This window comes from Bos indicus, chromosome 21 (assembly GCF_029378745.1).
Source record: "Bos indicus isolate NIAB-ARS_2022 breed Sahiwal x Tharparkar chromosome 21, NIAB-ARS_B.indTharparkar_mat_pri_1.0, whole genome shotgun sequence".
NCBI lineage: Eukaryota > Metazoa > Chordata > Mammalia > Artiodactyla > Bovidae > Bos > Bos indicus.
The window spans coordinates 36,164,748-36,186,741 of NC_091780.1; the positions used below are offsets into that span (position 1 = coordinate 36,164,748).

The following is a 21,994-nucleotide window of genomic DNA, read 5'->3' on the forward strand; positions in this document are numbered from 1 at the left end:
TAAAGAACCAAAAGTCGGAAGTGAAAACTAGTGATACAAAAGACAAAAATCAGGAATCAAAATTCCATGAACTGGTAGAAAAACAAAAAGGAATAGCAAACACAAAGACAAATATTTAATTTCTGAAGACTAATTGCACAAGCGTCAGGGTGTGGATTCCAGCCTCTCTGCATTGCTTGTCTCCCCATTTTCATCTTCCCAAGCACCCCACCAGGGGGATTTATGTAATGCCTAGGTGCGAGTTCATATCCTCTCTCTCATTATGATGTTTAAGCTCTTCCATCAGATGATATTCACGGGTGTGTGTATTACAGTGCTTGTCATAGACTACACTCAACAAAGGAATCTTTATTTCAAACCAGCTGTTCTCTGAGTGCTCTCCTAACTCCTTCCTATGCTTTCTTACTAAAAATTGTAAGCTTCTGTCTGTGGAATCACAATTTTCCCTGACTGTTGAAGAAAACCAGGAAAAACATTGGTTCCTCCTCATTTTTCAATCCCATACCCAGTCATTTAGCCATCTTTTGGTATTAATCAGATTGGGCTGGTATAATACATTTCATAGACTGACTTAGATAACAAGCACTTATTTCTTACAGTTCTGGTGCTCAGATCGTCCAAGATGAAGGTACCAGCATATTGAATATCTACTAAGGGCCTTTTTTCCATTCTTAACACGCCCATTCTCTCATTATGTGTTCTCTGTGTCGCAGAGAACACAAACTCAGGGCTCTTTTCTCATAAAGACACTAATCTCATCTTGAGGATTTTTCCTTCATGACCTCAGCTAAACCTAATTACCTCCTGAAGGCCCACCTCCTAACAGCATCCCACTGAGGGCTAGAATTTCAACGTATGACTTTTAAGGAGACATTTGGTCAAAAGCAAGTTATGTTAATTACTCTATCTCCAAAATCTTACCTTTTTAATTTCTGCTTCCACTACCCTGGCCAGGCTTATAGTACCTTATGCCTGTATTATCACAATAGCCTTTACTACTTACCTGAAACCAGTACATAGGCTTCATAGTTTTATATTGAAGAATAGGCAAGAATGAGCAGTTCAAGTTCTTTATGTCATCTTACTCTTGAGGTATTTATAAAGCACTGCAAAGTGTATTAAAAAGATAACAATGCAAATACGTGTTTTACCAGCTTTCTTTTCTGGAGGCATGAACTTGGCAGCCCACATTGATTTGAGATGTTCATTAGGTGAAAGAGGCCAAGGATGATGATGTAACTGTCATTTCTATCCCAGCCACATCTGCATCCAGAAGCAACTTATTTCATCATGTAAACTCTTTCTGCTACTCTAACATTTAAGCACAGGGCTCTGAAGTTCTTGCTGGGCTCTAAAGGAGTTGTTCCTACCCTGCCCTCAATTTTTTCCCATTCACTCTTCAATTTACTCTAATCTAGCTTTTGTGCCCAGTGTTCTATCAGAACTCCACTTTTCATGTTCTTCAGTGAACTCCACATTGCTAAACCCTGTAACAGATCTCTGTCCTCATCTTGTCTGAGGTCCTTGCAGATTTTGGCACAACGTATCACTCCATCCCCCTTGATACACTGTCTTCATTCAGCTTCCAGGATATGGGTACCATTTACGTTTCATTTGCCCTTCAAGAGCCCCTCTTTTCTCCACTACTCCTTTTGGTGCAATGGGGCTGACCTGTATGGATAACACTGATAGATTGTGCCCCCTGCCTTCTAGTGGCATCTAGTGAGAAGGGAAGGATCAGAGGAGAATGAGGTCAAAGGATGTATGCTCTGGCCTCCTGTCTTCAAGGCTACCTTGAACTGGCTATGTGCCTTCTCTTACAGAATAGACTTTACTATAAATATTCCCCTGCTTGTCTCATCAAGTCCAGAGACTGTATTAGCACCTGGTCACCCCATTATCTCCAGAGGCTTCCAAACACACACATTTGGAAACAATTCTTATTATTTCTCTCCACTTCCACTGGGACGATCCTATGCCAGGCCACATGACTCACGTGGATGTTTGCAACAGTCTCATAATTTATTTCAACCTGTACCTTCCCAACATCACTCATCATCTATCCTCAACACAGCAGTCCGAGTAACTCTTTTAAGATCTAAGGTAATACCACATTAATCTGTTTGAAACTGTTTAGTGTGTTAAGTCATTCAGTCATGTCCAACTCTTTGTGGCCCCATGGACTGCAGCCCACCAGGCTCCTCTGTCCATGGGATTCTCCAGGCCAGAATACTGGAGTGGGTTGCCATGCCCTCCTCCAGGGGATCTTCATGACCCAGGGATCGAACCCAGGTCGCTGGCATTGCAGGCAGATTCTTTACTGTTTGAGTTACCTACAAGGCCCTACGTGGTCTGGCCCCTTTACTTTGGTGATCCTATCTCCTATTAGTGTCCCCCGGCTGGACCCATCCCAGACTCACTTCCCCAAGTGAATTTCTTGCTGTTTCTCCTCTGAGTTGCACTTCCCTTGCCCTAGGGCCACTGTGCTGACTGCTCTGCCTGAAGCACTCATCCCCCAGACGTCTGCAAGTCTTTGCTCACCTGATACTTTATTAACGAAGCCTATCCTACTTAACTTTTAAATTTACAACCCACTCTCTCCCCTTTATCGTCAATCCCCCCATTGAGCTCTATTTTTTCCCCCATATCTCTTATCACTTCTAAACTGCTTGATTATCAAGCCATGTACTTAATATTATGTTTACTGACTATAGTTTTGTTTCTCCTAGTTAGAAAGTAAGTTCCAGGAGGTCAGGAATCTTTGCCTACTACTCTGCCTGGTACACAATACAAGTGTGATAAGTAATTGTTGAGTGAACACCTAAGCCCTGGGGCAAACTCCTTTTATCCTTGCCTTTGGTTCAGGGCACAGGAGCATTTTCATTTAGGTCCTCTGGGGCTTTGCACTCTTCCTAGAGACTTTTTCATTCAAGCTTCCCACAACCTAATTTACTTTCACATTGGTATTACTCTTCCCTGCTTAGGAGCCTTCAAGTGATATAAAGTAAAGTAGTAATTGTTCAGTCACATCCAACACTTTGTGACCCCATGGACTGGAGCCCGCCAGGCTCCTCTGTCCTTGGAATTCTCCAGGCAAGAACATGGGATTGGGTTGCCATGCCCTTCTCCAGGTGATTTTCCTGATCCAGGGATTAAACCCTGGTCTCTTGCACTGCAGGCAGACTCTTTACTATTTGAGCTACCCAGGAGCCTTACTGACTTTTACATAATACTTCAGTCTGTATACCTGTGGCAGATTCATTTTGATATATGGCAAAACCAATACAATATTGTAAAGTTAAATAAAATAAAATTAAAAAAAAAAAAAAAAGGAAAAAAAAAAAAAAGACTTCCATTCTGGTCAAATGGAAATCTCTCTCATTTTTACCAAAATACATTCTAACACTAGACAAAATATCACATTATACTTTTGTGGTATTTGTACTATATAGCCCTAGATAGGGTCTTTCCAACAAGCTTATAAGCTTTTTGACAATAGTCATACGATGCCATTTTTTTGTAATCTCCAATTGTCATATAGACAATGTCTAAACTATGCTGTCAAATTTAATTGGAAATTTAACAATAATTGATAGATCCTTAATTCATCCACACTCAAAATATTTCTCTCAAATATAAGATGAAATTTTGCTAAATTTATACGGCTTATTAATATGAAACTCATAATATGCTTTTCTAAGAAAGTTGATTTCATGCTTTGAAACATATTTTCTAAAATCTGCCAAACATTTCTTGAGGTGTGTACAAAGTGCATATATTTAATTTGAATTCTGAAGGTTAAAGCCCTTAGAATATATGTTGTGTACATGCTCTGGGTCAATCACATAATGGCAAACTACATAAAGATGCAGAATAACATCTAAGAATTCTTGTCTTGAATAAATTACATGCTCATTAATGTTGCATAAGTGATTCCACATATGTGTCTTGGGACATGGAGTCACTTTTCCAATTTGTGTTTATTACCTAAAAGTGTTAATGTATTATTAATTCCACACAGGATTTGGGAGGTCTGGGACTTCATTGTAACATCCAGTTTAGTTTAATTAATAATATATCTTTCTTTAATGATAAAATATCAATTAATAAACTTATACATATGAGTCTTAGAGGCCCTGGTGAGAGTCTCAGAGAAGTTAACGCCAAGAGGTACTGCCCAAGAAATTAAATTCTTTACCAGCATTGTTTCTAAAGCAGAAAGGAATAGAAATGTGGGGAGAGATGGAGGGACAGAATTGCAATTTGGATATATAGACCAGCACTTTGGAGTATATGTCTCTTTTTTGTAATTAGATTTCTTCACTTCTCTTGATTAGTAATTTGTTCATCATATGATCACCCCAGAATTGGTCACTTAGTTTTATTAATTTCCTTCAGTTTTCATTCTAATGCTTAAGATCATTAGAGTGACTTATCTCCTGTTTAAAAAAATTAATGTGGTTGTATTAATTTTTAATATTTTAATATTCATTCTAATGATCTGATAGCCAAGCAAAGATTTAATATCTATGTTGTTGTGGAAACAATTAATATTTTAGACTAGATTATTAATAATTATGCAATTTTCACATTCCTTCTTCTGGGAGTTATGTTCAGAATTATTTTCTTACTGCTGGGGCTGGTACCCAGAGTCACACTGTCTAAGACACTTAGCTGGCTTATCTACACTCCCCATTTCCTTCACCCTGCCTTCCAAGTCCGACTCAGAGGTATCTGCCTATTCTTCATTTTTCCTCCTCTCTGCCCCTCTTCCAGACTTTTTATACATTATCTGCCAGGATTTCATGAGGTTCATATAAAAGAGACATTTGGTTGGGAGAATCCTGTTGAAGTCCTCTCATAAAAAGCTAGATACCAATGAGAAAAATCTTGCTTTAGTTTAATCAGCAGCAGAACAGCATAGTGGTTAAAACCATAGAATCTAAAGCTTGAATTCATATTCTGGCTCTGCCTCTAGTATATGATTTTGTTTATTAATTTCTAAGAGGCTCAGTTTTCTTAATTGTAAAATGGAGATGAAGTTCCTACCTCATAGGGCTGTATAGGATTAAATATGTCAATATTTAAGTTAATATATAAATACTTAATTTTAACATACAGTGTATAAAGTACTTAGAATTAACCTTGGCACATAATGAGTACTAGTTATGCTACTATTATGTAATCATTAGCATGCTATTACGCTATTGCTATTACTATATCTAAGTTATAGCTATATACATTTTAGTCAGCACTACTATTAAACTTACAATAAAGAAGAGAATGGGTTTTCATGGCAATCATGCTAGACTGTGTTCTCTATTATAGAAAAATAAGAAACTTATAAACAATGTCTCCATAATCTTTAAGCCCATATATAGCTTCTACTAAGACAAAACAAACTATAATTATAATTAGTAATTACAGTCACTGTAAAATCTTGATTAGCTTTTGTGTTCTTTGCTTAAATTTATAAAATTTGCTTTCATCTTTGATAAACATGGTATCAAAATCCCTAAATCTATAATTTCAGTGTGGTCTACAGTTGTAACTAAGAAAACTTTATTAAAAAAAAAAAAAAAAATAAATATATATATATATTTATGCAGGTACAAGTACATTTGTAAAAAGAGATTGTAGAAAATTCAGTACTTCTGTAATGTTCAATCCTTCTCATAATTTGCTGTATTCATATTAGAAGTCAGAGTATCTTCCTTCCCTATCACATCATCACTAGGTCCCTTTCATCACTTAATACTATTTCCAGACTCTTGGTTGAAAAACTAAGAATCTTCTCTCTCAATAAAAGCTAAATAGACAAAGAAAAATAGGCATGTATAGATTATATACTAAAGATTGGCATTTATGAATTGAGATGTCAGTAGCAACATTAGAGATATAAGTTAATATTTAAAAATAATTTTGCCATCTAAGAATCAACACACATTTATAACGGGCTGATAAAAGGCTGGCTTTTTAGTCAATCCTATGGTGGATAAAAAGAGATGGTACTATTTTATCATGATCTTAGGCATTGCACCAGGTGCTGGGGAGACAAAGATGAATAAAACGCAGGCTGGGCCCTCACAGCCAAATGGGAAACAAAGCCATAGCTGTCAAGGGTCTTCAGCTTAATTTTCAAAAAACTCCATGGCCTGCAGAATCTCAAAAAGTGCTGCGTGAGAGAAACCTGGCCCCAACTTTAGGTTTGCATTTGAGCAAGTTTCAAAAAGAGGCAAGACCAAGCTATGGTGTTAGAAATTATGACTACCCTTGTAGGAATTAGAAGGGAGCACAAAGCAGGCTTCTGTGATGCTAGTGAGACTCATTTTTTAAAAATATGAGTACTGATTATAAAGGGTTCCTCACTTTATGAATATACACCTAGGATTTGTATACTTTTCGGTTATGAATATTATGGGGCTTCCCTGGTGGCTCAGATGGTAAAGAATCTGCCTGCAATGCAGGAGACCCGGTTTTGATCCCTGGGTCAGGAAGATTCACTGGAGAAGGGAATGGCAACCCACTCTAGTATTCTTGCCTGGAGAATTCTATGAACAGAGGAGCCTGGTGCTCTACAGTCCTGTCCAAAGAGTCAGACAGGACTGAGAAGCTAACACTCTCACTTAAAAAAAAGAAAATCCCATTACTTAGAATTCTAAAATATTCTTCTGATATTTCTCCCATTTCTGGGGAGAGGCATGATAAGAAGTCTCTTGATTTTCACTTCCTCTAGGCCTTCTGCCTTTGTGCTTTTGGAGATTTGGGAAGTATATGGGAAAGCACTTTATACTGTAGGAGTGTACTAAATTGTAAATGTAATAAGATCACTGCCCAAGAACAAGTTCTTTGTACACCCTGCCATTATGGAATCTAGCTCCAGATTCCCCACATGCCTCTCATTTGATCTTTTCCCTGCATGTTCTCCTCCCTTCCTCTGAACCGGCTCTCCCTTGTGCAGCTTCTCCAGTCTCTACAATGTGCCTGACTCCAGGTGTGGAGTTCCGAGTTTGTTTTGACTCACTTCATTCTGACAGCATCTCCCTCAGTCACACATCAAAAGTTGCATGAGGCCCTTCCCAGCCATGGTGTGGGAGGCAGGGAAGCTGATGCACAGGCCCTGGAATAGGCCAAATGTGTGGTGGGGGGCTGGGGGCTGGGGGCGGGGGGGCAGTGGAAGGCAAAGCACTGGGCTATTCCATGGTTCTGACACATCAGTGGACAATGTTGAGTTTATGATTATGAAGTTGGCTGACGTTTTGCACTTTGGAAGAACTGAGCCAAGAAAATGACAACATTAGATCAGACAACTATCATCTCAGGACATGCTATGAAAGACAGAAGGTCTTCCAAGGCAGCGTCTAGAGAGACACTCACTTCCTGCAGCTACTGCGCAGATTTTGCTCAAAATCAGACTCAGGGGTTTCAAAAGAAAGTATAAGTCTAGCCTTGAAAGGTTTCCCATGCTCTATTTTGTGGAGCTATAGCTTTTCTCTCTAGTCGTTGCAGTGCTTACACAGTAGGCCATGGAAGAAAAGGCAAAGGTGGCAGAGTGTAAATGATAGATGGTTTGAGAAATATGAACTGTCTTCCCAAGACTGATCTAGCTAATACACATCTGAATACCTGACTGTCAGCATCAAAGACTAATGGTGACTTCTCCCTATGGTGTTATCCCGGAGAAAACCAGCCAGCCATTTGGGCGGCTTGGAGATTTTGCCAAAACCTGTCCACCTTGGAAGTGGCAGCAAGAGTTTATAAGGGGACTGACATCTACTCCAGATTTGCTTTTACCTTTTCTGCCCATGTTCCTCCACCCCACCATCACATGAGCACTTATACAATGCCTTATTGACCGGGATGGTTTTTTGTACAATATTGTCTTCAAATCAGGGACCCAATTTATAGCAATCACTCTGTTGACCATGGAGCAGACTAGTCCTAGCATAAATACATGTATTCCACAGAAGCAGTCAGTGAGGATGAAAATAGCCTATTCAAATATCATTTGGATGCTAGTCTAGAAACAAAACCCTGAGTGTTGAAGTGCTAAATCAACAGTCAGTATACGGCATTGTGTCCTCAAAATTTACAATACCCAGGTTGAAAATAAGCCTTGGATGTAAGATTGGCTCTCTCACCACCATTTCCAGGGATCCATTTGCAGAATTTGTATTTTCAACCTTAAGGTATGTAGACCTAGAGGTCTTCATTCCCAGAGGTGACTCCTATCAAAGAACAGAGAACTGACAAGGGGTAACACCCCTACTTTCCCTGTTGGTTGAAGACTGTGTTGATTTTCCTGTACTTATGGGCTTTGCATGGGTGTGTGTCTAGTGAGTTTCCTCTGCAATCTCATGCCACAGTTTAGGTTTTCTGCTAGATTCAAGATTTCTACTGACGCTGACTCTATGGTTGTTTCCAGGTCACTTTAGGATGGCCATGCTAGTGTCCACGCCAGCAGACCAAGGAAGAAGCTCCTGAGCCATGAGATGCTAGGAATGTTGCCACATATAAGGACAGGAAGGAGACTATCTGGAACCAAAGGCATTAACTGGAACATTCCCTGCTACTTTTTAACCCTCAGTTCAGTTGCTCCGACGTGTCTGATTCTTTCTGACCTCCTGGACTGCAGCACGCCAGGCTTCCCTGTCCATCACCAACTCCCAGAGCTTGCTCAAACTCATGTCCATCGAGTCGGTGATGCCATCCAACCTTCTCATCCTCTCTTTTCCCCTTCTCCTCCCACCTAGTCACATTGGTAAATGGCAGCTGCCATTCAACAATGGCAAAACCACTGAGGCATCATACCTTTCGGGGTAAAGGTTTATGTCACCATAGGCAAGCAGTCAGACTAGTTGAAGTTATGGTTCAGCTTGAGAAAATTTCAAATAGGTGATGGAATTAAGGCCTCATGATCCTTAGAGCAGAAAAAGGGGATCTTGTTTCACAAACCCTTCCCCTATCAAGTCCTTTGAAGGACTGGACTTAATAAAGGCAGGAACATTACAATGGGTGAATTGTGTCAGATGACTCTTATTCACCAACTACACTTTCTTGGCCTCCCTTATTTGTGATATCAGTCATGTCCAGAGCAAATTCATTCTGTGTAGGCTTCAGTTTACCTTTAGCTGACAGTATCTTATCTCAAAATCATGCACCATAATCTTTCAAGCCCTTTGTGACACTGTATCATGGGGATGCTGATGGGGGTTCATTCAGGGGAGAGACAGGCACAAGCTGAACTGTGAGGGAGCTGAGTCTGTGCCCAAAGGGGCAAACCAGAGCTAATGCGGTATGGGAAATAATCAGGAAATTCTTATCATTTTTTCCCCAATTCTCAGGTAGAAGTTTCTTTGAAGTTTCTTCTTCCTTCCCTAACTAAGCAGAATTCATGCACTTCTTTTCTTTCTTTCAGTTCAGTTCAGTTCACTCACTCAGTGTCTGACTCTTTGCCACCCCATGAATCACAGCACGCCAGGCCTCCCTGTCCATCATCAACTCTCAGAGTTCACTCAGACTCATTCCATTGAGTCGGTGATGCCATTCAGCCATCTCATCCTCTGTCGTCCCCTTCTCCTCCTGCCCCCAATCCCTCCCAGCATCAGAGTCTTTTCCAGTGAGTCAACTCTTCACAGGTGGTGGCCAAAGTATTGGAGTTTCAGCTTTAGCATCATTCCTTCCAAAGAAATCCCAGGGCTGATCTCCTTCAGAATGGACTGGTTGGATCTCTTTGCAGTCCAAGGGACTCTTAGGAGTCTTCTCCAATACCACAGTTCAAAAGCATCAATTCTTTGGCGCTCAGCTTTCTTCACAGTCCAACTCTCACATCCATACAAGACGAGATTTTCTTTAGCCTATAAATGGGCTCAATTTAACCCCAACTAAAACATTCATATACCCATATACACAGACACGTCTATTCACACAAATTCCAAGACAAAACAAAGTCATGAAGGACACAAAAACTACTCACCTTTGACTTTATATTTTTCTTCTTCTCAAAATAAATGTGTTAGTAGCTTAGTCGTGTCTGACGCTTTGTGACCCCATGGTCTATAACCCACCAGGCTCCTCTGCCCACGGGGATTCTCCAGGCAAGAATACTGGAGTGGGTTGCCATTTCCTACTCCATCTCAAAATAAGGGCTGACATTTATTGAGTACTTACCACATGTCAGGTGTCATTCTAGCAGATTAGTTGTAATATCTCATTTTATTTCCACAAAACTCTAGGTGGTACTATTCAGTTCAGTTCAGTTCAGTCACTCAGTTGTGTCTGACTCTTTGCAACCCCATGAATCGCAGCACGCCAGGCCTCCCTGACCATCACCAACTCCAGGAGTTCACTCAGACTCACGTCCATCGAGTTGGTGATGCCATCCAGCCATCTCATCCTCTGTCATCCCCTTCTCCTCCTGCCCCCAATCTCTCCCAGCATCAGAGTCTTTTCCAATGAGTCAACTCTTCACAGGAGGTGGCCAAAGTATTGGAGTTTCAGCTTTAGCATCATTCCTTCCAAAGAAATCCCAGGGCTGATCTCCTTCAGAATGGACTGGTTGGATCTCCTTGCAGTCCAAGGGACTCTCAAGAGTCTTCTCCAACACCACAGATTACTATCCCCAAATATACAGAGAGAAACCTGTAGCTGTTTGATATTAATTCACTTGCTCAAGGCCATACCTTCAATGTTTGAAGAGGGATTAAAACTTATATCTCTCCGTCCCTGGAGTATGCATTCCAGGGCTGTCTAAGTATCATGGTTACTATTTTCAACTCCTCACTTCTCATTTTTTTCAATTTATTACAATGACTTCCCATTGAAACAGTATGTTCTAGGGTCACCAATATTGTCGATATCCAGTTGATACTATTTATTCTTATATTACTCAAAAGTCTTCCTATTTGATAAATAATAAGTCTCTTATCTCTATCTGAGTTTCTCCTAACTGATGACTCTTACTGCTTGTTCATGGTCTTTTTTAAAAGCTCCCCACTCCTCTCCTTGAATTTAAATACTATGATTGTACACCTTAGTTCTCAACTTTCTTTTTACTTTATCATCTCTTTTTGGGTGGCTGCAACTACTATCTAATATTGCCCTCTTGAAAAGCATTTTCAAGAACCCAAATCTTACCTGAACTTCCTACAAACAATTTGTATTTAAAATTGAAATAATTAATGTTTTCTAAAACCACCATTTTATCTTTTAACTCGGTCATCTACCTACCAAATGTAGAAATATGGAATCTTCATTGGGGTATGTAGGAAAGCTCATGTCACATTTCTTAAAGATTATTAGCATTAGGGGAAAGGTGGGGAATCATCAGAGAAATCTAAGTTTATTCAGACTCTTAACTGCAAGAGCTGGGATGTAAGTAAGTACTTCATGCTCAGTGAGTAGTAGGAGCAACTTCTGTGGGTAATGACTAGTTGTCTCAGATTTCCTTTGCAGGTGATTCTGAAAATACAGTTAGTCTGAAGAGTATGGAGTCATACAGGGAGAAGGGACTTTCTGTTTAGATAGCTTTTGATTGCTTGCTGCTATTACCATTTTTACTAAATAGTGATGCTGTTTATTAAAATGTTTTCTCATAATCTATTTCCACCTAAAAGCTTTGAACTGTGGGAATATATGAAAAATCTCTTCTGATTTGCCTCAGCTCTGGGACTAACCTTAATAGAATATGCAGCAGTGTTTATTTGCAAGCTGATTATGAAACTTGTTTTCATATTAACTCTTCTTGATTTATTAACCTCATTTAGAATTTTAGAGTTTCAGATCCTTCGCAAGTGATTAAAACAAAATACTGTTGTCCTTCCAAGAATAGAAACGGTGTCTTCCTTCCATTCTATGTAAAGTTAGCTTTTCAAAACCAGGTTTGTTTTATGGTTTTGACCCTTGTATCTTGTGAACAGTTGTACTTTGCCAACTACTAAACACTGAAAATAAAGATATTGGAGATAGTTAGGAGAGCTTTCTGGAATTATTAAATGCAAGTCCCTTCCTGGCTTGCTTTTGTCAGCCAAGTCAAATCATATATTTGAAATATGCTAATCATATATTTGAAAAAAAACAACAACCCTACCTAAGAAGGAAAGAAGAACCTTAAGTTCTTATGAGTAGAATCAGGTGAATCCAACTATTTGGACTGCTTTCATAAGCTGCAACGGACCTCTTCCTGGGGCACATGAGACCACTGGGAAACCCACAGACCCTATGATTAGCTCACTTGTGGGCCCTGTGTGTTTGAATCTCAGTATAGACCTTGTATTGATCTACATGTTCCTCATTTGATATCTACTTCAAAAAGCATTTCACTTACTTCATCAGTAGTATTATTAGTATTCTGTATTCTTTTCCAAAGAATAAAATTGGGAACCTCATTGACTTAATGATATGCTGCTGCTGCTAAGTCGCTTCAGTCGTGTCTGACTCTGTGCGACCCCAGAGACAGCACCTCACCAGGCTTCCCTGTCTCTGGGACTCTCCAGTCAAGAACACTGGAGTGGGTTGCCATTTCCTTCTCCAATGCATGAAAGTGAAACGTGAAAGTGAAGCCACCTAGTCATGCCCGACCCCTAGTGCCCCCATGGACTGCAGCCCACCAAGCTCCTCTGTCCATGGGATTTTCCAGGCAAGAGTAGTGGGGTGGGTTGCCATTGCCTTCTCTAACACTTGCTTATTTCATCACTGTTTCTTAAAAAAAAAAAAAAAAGACTGCCTTTATGACTGAGGCTAAGAGTACCAGAAAAAAGTCATCTGAAATTATTTTCAAAATTCATAGTCTTATTGAACCAGTACTAAGAATTGTGGTTCTTATTTTACCCTTCTTCCATATTACACTGCTGTTTTCAAATGTCATTCTCACAGATCAGTGGTTGGTTTTTAAATCTGTTCTCTCCCCATTAAAAGCAAATAGCTTAGATGGTATTTCTTTTAAATGTAGACCAGAAATATCTTTAAGTGAAGATTATTTAACCTGACTGAATTTTTTAAAAAAGAATTTAAATTATAAAATTTTCCTGTTGACTACCTAATCAACACTTTAGTGCTTTAGTTGTGGAAGAAAAAGACTCACTTTATCTGTGTTTGGTAAATATTTTAAAATGCAATGCCCATACACACAGTTTGGTTCTTCAATTACTTTTCCTCCACACTGACAAACCATCTAACGCTATTTAATGGCCCTTCCTAGAGCGCTTCATGATTCAGAGTCTTCCAGCTGTGACAAATCAAAAGGCACCTATGTATTCTTTGGGGTTTTTATTTGCAAAAATGTCAAAAATTCAATTTAGTTTTGATTTTGATGTACATTAATCTTCACAACCTTTTATGCATCAATTAACTGGTAAAAGTTATGAGGGCATCTTTTCACGGAATGTGTCATGAAGGCCTTTTAGTCTATTTTTTAAGTATATATTCTTTGCTGTTTTTGCAGTGAGCTACACTTTTAAAGGGCCCATTCTTGGCTTCTCTTTTTGGAAGTCTGCTTTATATGAAAACAAGTTTAGTTGGAGTTCCCTAAAAGTGCGTACTCTTTATCTAGAATGGTTCTAGTGAAGCAGGATCATAGCAAGGACATGCATAACTGAGCTTAAAGATGTTTATTTATGTTTTATTTTTCTAATTTTAAAATATTATTAATGTATATTATAGAACTGTAAGAACTTTAGAAAGCATTCAGCCCAACTCATTTTTACAGATGAGAAAAAAGGGGTAGAGTTAAGCTGGACATCTTGTATATTCAAGACAAAACCTCAGATCCTTTTAGCTTCTCTAGAGTTATCACCCTGCTCTTGTCAGCCTGAAACAGATTTTGTGGTTAAGAGGTTACAATCCTTTCCTGCCCACTTTCATACAGTTAACTGAGCTTCTGAAACTGAGCAGGACCCTATGGGGTTCCTGGGCATGGAAACCTTTCCGTGTCCCCCATTTCTTGTGGAGAACAGTCTCCAGCCTCCATGATTGTCTCAAAGGGTAAATTCCAAAGGGAGATCTGAACAGTTGCTAATCGGTGAATAGAAAGGATGCAAAGTTAAGAGACAAATAGCCAAGAAACAATGGTGCAGCCTTGGGCGGCACAGTCATATAAACACGTCTTTAAGTACTTTATAGAATTAAAACCCAGCAAATGGAAGATGTCAACCTTCTTCATACCATAAACATCACCTGAGCCAGTCTAAAGGAATCAGAAAATCTCAAAAACCATCATGATATTGTAATTATCCTCCAATTAAAATAAATAAATTAAAAAAAAAAAGATTACCTGAGACCAGATTAGAGGAGCAAGGGCCCTGTACACACCATAATCTTATCAGCAACCTCACCTTTGAAGCATTGCCATAACACCCCTCACCAAAGAGCCCTGGGTTGGAATACACAGGTGAGGCGCCTGCTGTGTCCCCTTTTGCCTTGCAGAGCAGTAAAGCTATTGTTTCCTGCTTCACCTAAACCTCTGTCTCCAAGAATCAACTTGGCACCTGTGTACAGAGGCCAAGCTTTTCAGCATCACTTCCACATTGATCTCCATTGAGAACTGTGAGCTCCTCAGAATAAAAGCTGTTCACACTGCCTAGGATGTCTCCAGCACACTCAATAAGACATTCTGACTTTAGCCTGACTAACAAGAATGAGAGAATTTCTAAGTGTGTGCAAAATGTGGAGCTGCCCCTGTTCCACTAGAAGAAATGAATACCCTTTTAATTTTATACCATTCCTTTGGCCTAAACCCTTTAGCATAGAAGCCTGGTGTGGTTATTTGGCTTTCCTCCCTCAAATTCATCAGTAGGACATACATCGCTTCTGGATACTTCTTGCTTCTTCCCATTCTTTAACTTTTGGAGCCAACTTTCCACTTAATCTATTATTCCTGGACCCTAGACATGGTAATTAACCTCAGAGATGGAATTTAGTCAAAAATGCACTTTGCAAACTGCTTTACATTAGAAAAACTTTAATTGTGTTCAGCAACATTTCTTAATTTAATCTGAAAGGTTACAGTATCTTCCATATCAATCAATAACCATTTAATTTCTGGATGAAGGTTGAAATGATTTTCTCTGACGTAGGAGCTTGGCATAAGGTTGTGTTTTGGGCTGTTAATCCACCTCGCAAAGGCTTCACCTGAATTCCTCTGGGTTCTGAGAGAGTGGGGCACCTTTTAAAAAGTGGGTCATCTTATTACGATAAGTCATAAGACAAACTCAAGAGTTTCTCTCTTTGAGGAACATTAAGTATAAGATGGTGGGCTTTAAAATTATGTATAACATTTGGAATGGGAGGATCCGGGGCGTGGGGGAAAGGCTCTGGGATTCATTCTCTCTCTCCCTCATTGCAGAGCCCAGAGGCTGAGTGATTTGAGATTGTTTTTGGAAGACTGTTGTTGTAAGATTTTACGTTGCTGTTGTAAGAATTCAATGTTCAGATGTTATATCCTACTTAGAACATAATCTCTTCAAATAATGAAGAAAATTTTACATTATGTAGCATCTCTCTTCATAGACACTATTAATGATGACTGTTATGTCACTAAATTAAAATGACAATTTGAGGAAACTTCCACCTAGTCCTGACAAATTTTCTTGTATTCCCAGTGTGTCGCATCATTTTTCTAGTCTGTGGAACTTGTTCTCTGTAATGGTAGAAATAGAGAGAAATGCCAAGGTCTAATTACTGATGACTTTGAGGTGCAAAAGTCAGAAATTTCTGGAGTCATGAAGTTGGGATCATCATTAAAATGTTTTTTCCCATCACTCACATTTGGGAAGCACATGGCACAATAGCCTATGATATGCTTCAATTAAAATTCTCTAATCAAAGAAACTAATCCAGTGAGAATCACTGCATTTGAAAGCAGGAAAAAGAGACCTTGGAGATCTAGTTTCACAGATGAGGATGCCAAGTCTGACTTACATTAAGTGATGTGCCAAAGGTCACATAATTAATTAGTGGCAAATTTGGCACTGAAATCTTACTACGTCAGAACTCTTTCCATTAAAACCTTACATTTCTTGAATATTCAGAGCAGTTAAGAAAAAAAAAATATCTTGAAGTCTGAGTGAAGACATGCCAAGAGTTCCATTATACTGAAGATTTTAGATGTTGCTCTTCTTTTGGCCTCTGCTCCTTGGCTAGCTTCTCTTCTCCCTGTATACAGTTTTTCCTGAAAGATCTTATACGAATGCTGATGACTGCACTGAGGGTGTGCCTCAATTTCCTGTAATGTCTACAGTCATCCCAATCCACCCATCTTGCAAAATAAAGACCTAATTATGCACCTTGTTACCTTGTCAATAAAGGTCTGTATAGTCAAAGCTATGGTTTTTTCAGTAGTCATGTATGAATGTGAGAGTTGGACCGTAAAGAAGGCTGAGTGCCGAAGAACTGAAGCTTTTGTACTATGGTGTTAGGGAAGACTCTTAAGAGTTCCTTGGACTGCAAGGAGATCAAGCCAGTTAATCCTAAAGGAAGTCGATGCTGAATATTCATTGGATGCTGAAGCTGAAGTTCCAATACTTTGGCTCTAAAGAGCCAACTCATTAGAAAAGATCTTGATGCTGGGAAAGACTGAAAGGAGGAGGAAAAGGGGATGACGGAGGATGAGATGGTTGTATGGCATCACTGACTCAATGGACATGAGTTTGAGTAAGCTCTTGGAGATGGTGAAGGACAGGAAAGGCTGGCGTGCTGCAGTCCATGGGGTTACAAAGAGTTGGACATGACTGAGTGACTGAACAGCAACAACAATGCACTCCAAACATACCGTTTGCCACCAGTTTCTGCTAACTGCACTTCGAGAGGGACTCCAAAATCTGTGCCTTGACCTCTACGGCCCTGTCATGTTTCTCCCAGATCTTTGCAAAGCAACCCTGCCCCTACCTTGTGTCTTCCCACCACATGTTCATCTCCCTAAGCCTATACTCCATTTTCCCTTAATTCCTCCTTAACACAAATCTGATCACAAGCATTTCTGTACTTATAGAACTGCATGAGTCTGCAATGCCTTCACATCCTCGCTCAACCCACCTCCCCAGGGTAGACCTGCTCCCTGGCAGACCCATGTTGTGGTTAGACAGTCCAGCTTCTCAACTTCCTCTGCACAAGCCACAATGTTTCATAACGCCCAGGCTTGGCTTCTGACTTTCTTCTCCTGGAACACCTTCCTTCCCTCCCATTCACTGCTTCCAAAACTCTTATCATAGCTCAAACACAGCTTTAAAAAAAAAAAAAAAAAACTTTTCAGTATGACATTTCCTGAGACCTTTGGCAGCAGAGTCCCTGCTCCTATCTCATTCTGTTCATGCATTTCTTATGACACTTATGGAACTATTTATTGCAATTTAATATCACTCTGATATTATTCTATTTAAAACATATTGTGCATTCATGTTGTGTATTCAGTCACTCAGTCATGTCCGACTCTTTGCAACCCCATGGACTGTAGACCACCAGGCTTCTCTTGTCCATGTGATTTCCCAGGCAAGAATACTGGAGTGGGTTGCCATTTCTTTCTCCAGAGGATCTTCCCAACCCAGGGATTGAACCCAGGTCTCCTGCATTGCAGGCAGATTCTTTACCATCTGATCCTCCAGGGAAACCCTTAAAACCCATTAGGGCCTAACAAATAAAAAGCAGTTACTTGGCTTTTTTAGAGGCAAATAGATCTGAGTTTGATATCTACTCACCAGCCACTAACAATGACTTGATACAATCTTGACAATCCTGTTTATTGATTTGGTGAAGGTTGATATTATTAATACCCACCTGTGAGTCTGATGTAAGAAACGGCAATGACATATGCAGCGTGCTTCATCTTGCATCAGCACCATTTGTCAATCAATAAACAGAGATGTTCACCCTTGTATTCTCATCATTTACTTGCCAAGTTTATTTCCTGAAATGAAAATAGCATATGTATTTACTCTTTACAAACTTAGTTTAAGTGAAAATACATTTCATATTTTGTTTCTTTATGCCTGGTTAACCTCTCAAGTTCTCATTTCTGCTGAGGGTGACTCAGAGTTGAGATGACACTGTTACTTTCTCCTATGAGAACTAGTATTTTGGAAACTACACATTCTATTCAGGATTTTCTCCCTGATCCACTTTCCTTCCACCCAGGGCAGAGTAGAAGGATTTATGTACTCTTCAGGCATCTGAGAGACACTGAATTTGCAAGCCATCTGTGCTGCTGTCTGCCTTTAGTTGAGGTGTGGCACTTCTCACCTGGTCTTGGACTTTATAGTCTCTGGCCTTGTTATTCTCACTACTATCAGATGACAGAAAGATCAGTGGAAAACCCTGAGTAAATTTGAGAGGGTCTCAGAACAGAAAGAATCATAGTCTGACCTTCCAGGCTGTATTTCCCCTGCAAGACTGCAAACTAAGTCTCATTTCCACTTGATGTTGGAGGCTAGAAGTCTGAAATCAAGGTGTCAGCAGAACCAGTTCCTTTTGAGAGCTGTGAGGGGAGGATTTATTTCGGATCTTTCTGCTTGGCTTAGAGATAGCTGTTTCCTCTTTGTTTTCTCCTTCACATTGTTTTCCTGCTATGTTTGTCTCTCTCTGCATCCAAATTTCTCATTTTTAAAAAGGACAACAATTATATTGGATCAGTGCCCACTCTAATAACTTCATTTTAACTTAAGTGCCTTTGTAAAGACTCTATCTACAGGTCAGGTCTATCTACACGTGAAGTCCTAACTAGGGTTTAAGGTTCCAGTATATCTTTTAGAGGAGGGGCAGCACAATTCAACTCTGACCATTTGGTTACTCTAACTGCAAGATCTTCATGTTGATTGCCCACCCTCTCAGGCACCATTATACCCTCTGAAGGTGCCCCCTGGTGTACACAGGACTGTGAGGCTTTCTAAGGCACATCTCTATCTGTGCCTTCACTGGCTATTGCTCTTCTATTAGTCTGGAGTGATGGTGAAATGGGTTTTCTAATGAGGTCTGTGGCATCCTGGAGGTGAAACAATCTGGAAATCAAACCATCGTTCGACCTGTCCGCTTTGGAGCTTTCCAGCGGTGTTTCTGTTATCCCACCATCTCCCCTGGTTAGCACGGGTGGAGTTCTACACCTTGCTCAAAGACCCCAAATCACTCTACACCAGTCATGTGCTTCCAACAGTCTGCTCTCTGGTGGGCCTCTTATCTCTATTTGAGTGGGGAAAAAAAGGACTACTTTATTGTATCTTTTCTGTAATAAAAGCAGAACTACTCAAAATTTATTACAGGTAAAGATAATTAAGCTACTTGAATTCACATTCCTGTCCTTGTCCTTTTAGACTCAGCGTAGGGCTCCATAACCTGCATTTTTATGACATACCCTAGATGTTTCTGATATGCAGACCACACTTTGAGAAATGCTGGTTTTAGTTAAAATTCATGCTCTGCAATTTGTCTCTTAGTATATAAAACTAAGTGTTTGAAATAAGAAAGTGGAAAAAAAAAGAAATATTTTCTTTCTTAAGTACTTGGCTCTTGAAAATAAAACCCATGACTTTAAAGATCATTACTTTAGCTAGAGATTTTCAAAATCTATCTAAAAAATCTAATAAATTGACCCTTTGTTCTTTCACACTAGCTCTTCTTTCAGTTCACTGTATATGGTAAGCTCTTCCTTCTGCTTGAATGGTGAGAAAACAGATTGAGGAAAAGGATTTAAAAAAAAAACAAAACACTGAGTTAATTATTCAATATTACTCTGCTACTTTTATGCCTGCATATGCCTGTATGGGTATGACAGAGAAAGAGGAACAAAATGGAATATGGGAAAGAAAGTGAGTTACAATGGAGAAAAAGAATTGTATGTGCAACCAGTCACGACTTATTTGGAATTCTGGCTCTTACATTTCTCATTTGGGTCAAGAGAGAAAATGATTTGATTTATTTTCATTTCAGTCAGTTTCCTTCTATATAACTACAAGATTCTATCAGAATACAAGTACATTTTACTTTAATTTATATTCTTTAATCTGGCACACTATAGAGAAATCGTCATTATTTGTTGAATGAATAAATGGGTGATGTCATTTCTAATGAAAGGCAATAGAAGAGTTCGTTTTACTTCCAATTAAGTTCTGTTCAGTCCGAATACTGTGTTTAAGGAATGAGCCTCCTTATGGCCTTATCTTCATTTCAAAAGCCACGTGACAGTCCTTAGGAATGTGCTGACGTTCTGGCTACTCCAGTGAATGTATTTTTCCTCCTTTGAATGTCAGTAGAACTTACTTTTTTCACTCATGACTTAATGTGTTATGTCATAAGTGCAAAGAAGGGGTCACTGGCTCTCCCAGAAGAGATACCCACTGGGAATGCGAACCCTGTAGTGATTCAACTATTGGAACCGGTCTGGTGGTGCTAGGCCTAATTGGGTCTTGCAGCTAGGGGTGAAGCGGGGAAAAGAAAGGATCTTCCATGGGTTAAGGCTGCCTTTCCAGATGGTCCAACGACTAAGTAGCCAGTTTCCAAGGACATTTGCATCACCTATGGAAACATCAGATCAGTGCACACCAGACAGATCCTTGGTGACTCATCCCACCATCCCTGTGCACAAGAGTTACTACACCCGCAGACAAAGAAGGCGACCACTGAGTTTCTTTTCATTACCAAATAGATATACTATCCCTGCCAACAAAAAAAAAGTACACAAAGTGTCTCTTCATGATATTGCAACCAGTTGAGACCACACTAAGAAAATCAGCTTGTCTAAATGATGACCCCTTCTTTTCTTCGGTAGCTCGGATTTGAAGGAGAGACTCTGACCTGTGTTACTGGAGGCTACTGGAGGGTGTGGTTCATTAAAACAAAGAGTAATCTAAGTAAGAAAGCATGGTGTCCTGAAAATATAAGATCTCACAAAGGAAAGCAATGAAAGAAAGTCCCATGATGACTACTGTGTCAACCTCTATAGGCTCAAATTGGAGAAGGAAATGGCAACCCATTCCAGTATTCTTGCCTGGAGAATACCCCAGACAGAGGAGCCTGGCAGTCTACAGTCCATGGGGGTCGCAAAATGTCTGACATGACCGAAGCGACTTAGCACAAGCATGTCCTCTCTCTACTAAGTGCTCAGCTTCTTCTTAGCAGAGACCTTATAGACCTGTTCTTCACATTAGCTAGCAAACGGCCCTTTACTTAGTAGGTATTGAGCAGGTTATTGTCCTTGAGGATGATAGTGATGACAGTAAATTTAAACAAGTGAATAGATTCTTTAACAAATAATGCTGATATAATTCTTCTCTAAGAAGAAGAAATCCAGACTCACATGGGTTCAGTGCGTTGAAATAGGCCCACAGCTAGGAAGAAACAATGACTTACAACTTCAGATTATGATTCCAGGGCTGTTTTCATTACAGCATGATAATAAGGTCTGTTCTTTGTGTGTGTGTGTGTGTTTTTTAATTAGGATATTTGATATGAAGTTGTTAGGTCTGACAAGATTTTTTTCTAATAGGAATGACTGAGATATCCTTAAACAGGTCATCAAAAAATTTTGTGTTATTTACCTTCTGTTTATGGTTTTTACAAGGAAAATTAATTTCTGCCTTTCAGACATGGTCTAAGGCATTGCTCTGCAGAAGTAGAGAAATTAACTAAATGTTTCTCAATATTCCTTTTGGCTCTGTACTCTTTTAAATGGAATTCTACTCAAACATTTTTTAAACTCTGAGTTCTATCTTTTCCTGGGTGTTTTGTAAATAATATGCAAGTAACAAAGTGAAATTAGTATGGATGAGTCAAAGTTGGGAGGTCAGGGAAAACAGAACGAAGTTTCTAGCCAGTGGAGTTCAGTATACATGCACCACTATTAACAGATTGAAATGGAATAAAAATACACAATATTCCTCTTCATGCCTGGGCACAGGCTTTTGAAAGTGCTCTGGCATATTCCAGATATTAAACCCCAAAGCTCAGGAGTTTGTGGAGGTCCCAGGCACTTGGAAAAGTCTTGGTTATTTGCTTTTGTAAATCTCCAATCCAAATT

General features: G+C 39.5%; 1 long non-coding RNA gene across 4 annotated transcripts in view; it reads right to left on the reverse strand.

Moving 5' to 3' along the window:
- LOC139178222 (uncharacterized) overlaps positions 1 to 21,994 on the reverse strand; it is a 381,844-nt gene that overhangs the window by 262,973 nt on the left and 96,877 nt on the right. For 3 of the 4 annotated variants that reach the window (XR_011562645.1, XR_011562643.1, XR_011562646.1), the window contains exon 3: positions 17,767 to 17,896. This is a non-coding gene — a long non-coding RNA (uncharacterized lncRNA). Of the gene's footprint in view, positions 1 to 14,673; positions 15,161 to 17,766; positions 17,897 to 21,994 lie in introns of those variants that run through there. The other variant, XR_011562644.1, reaches the window with a different exon arrangement.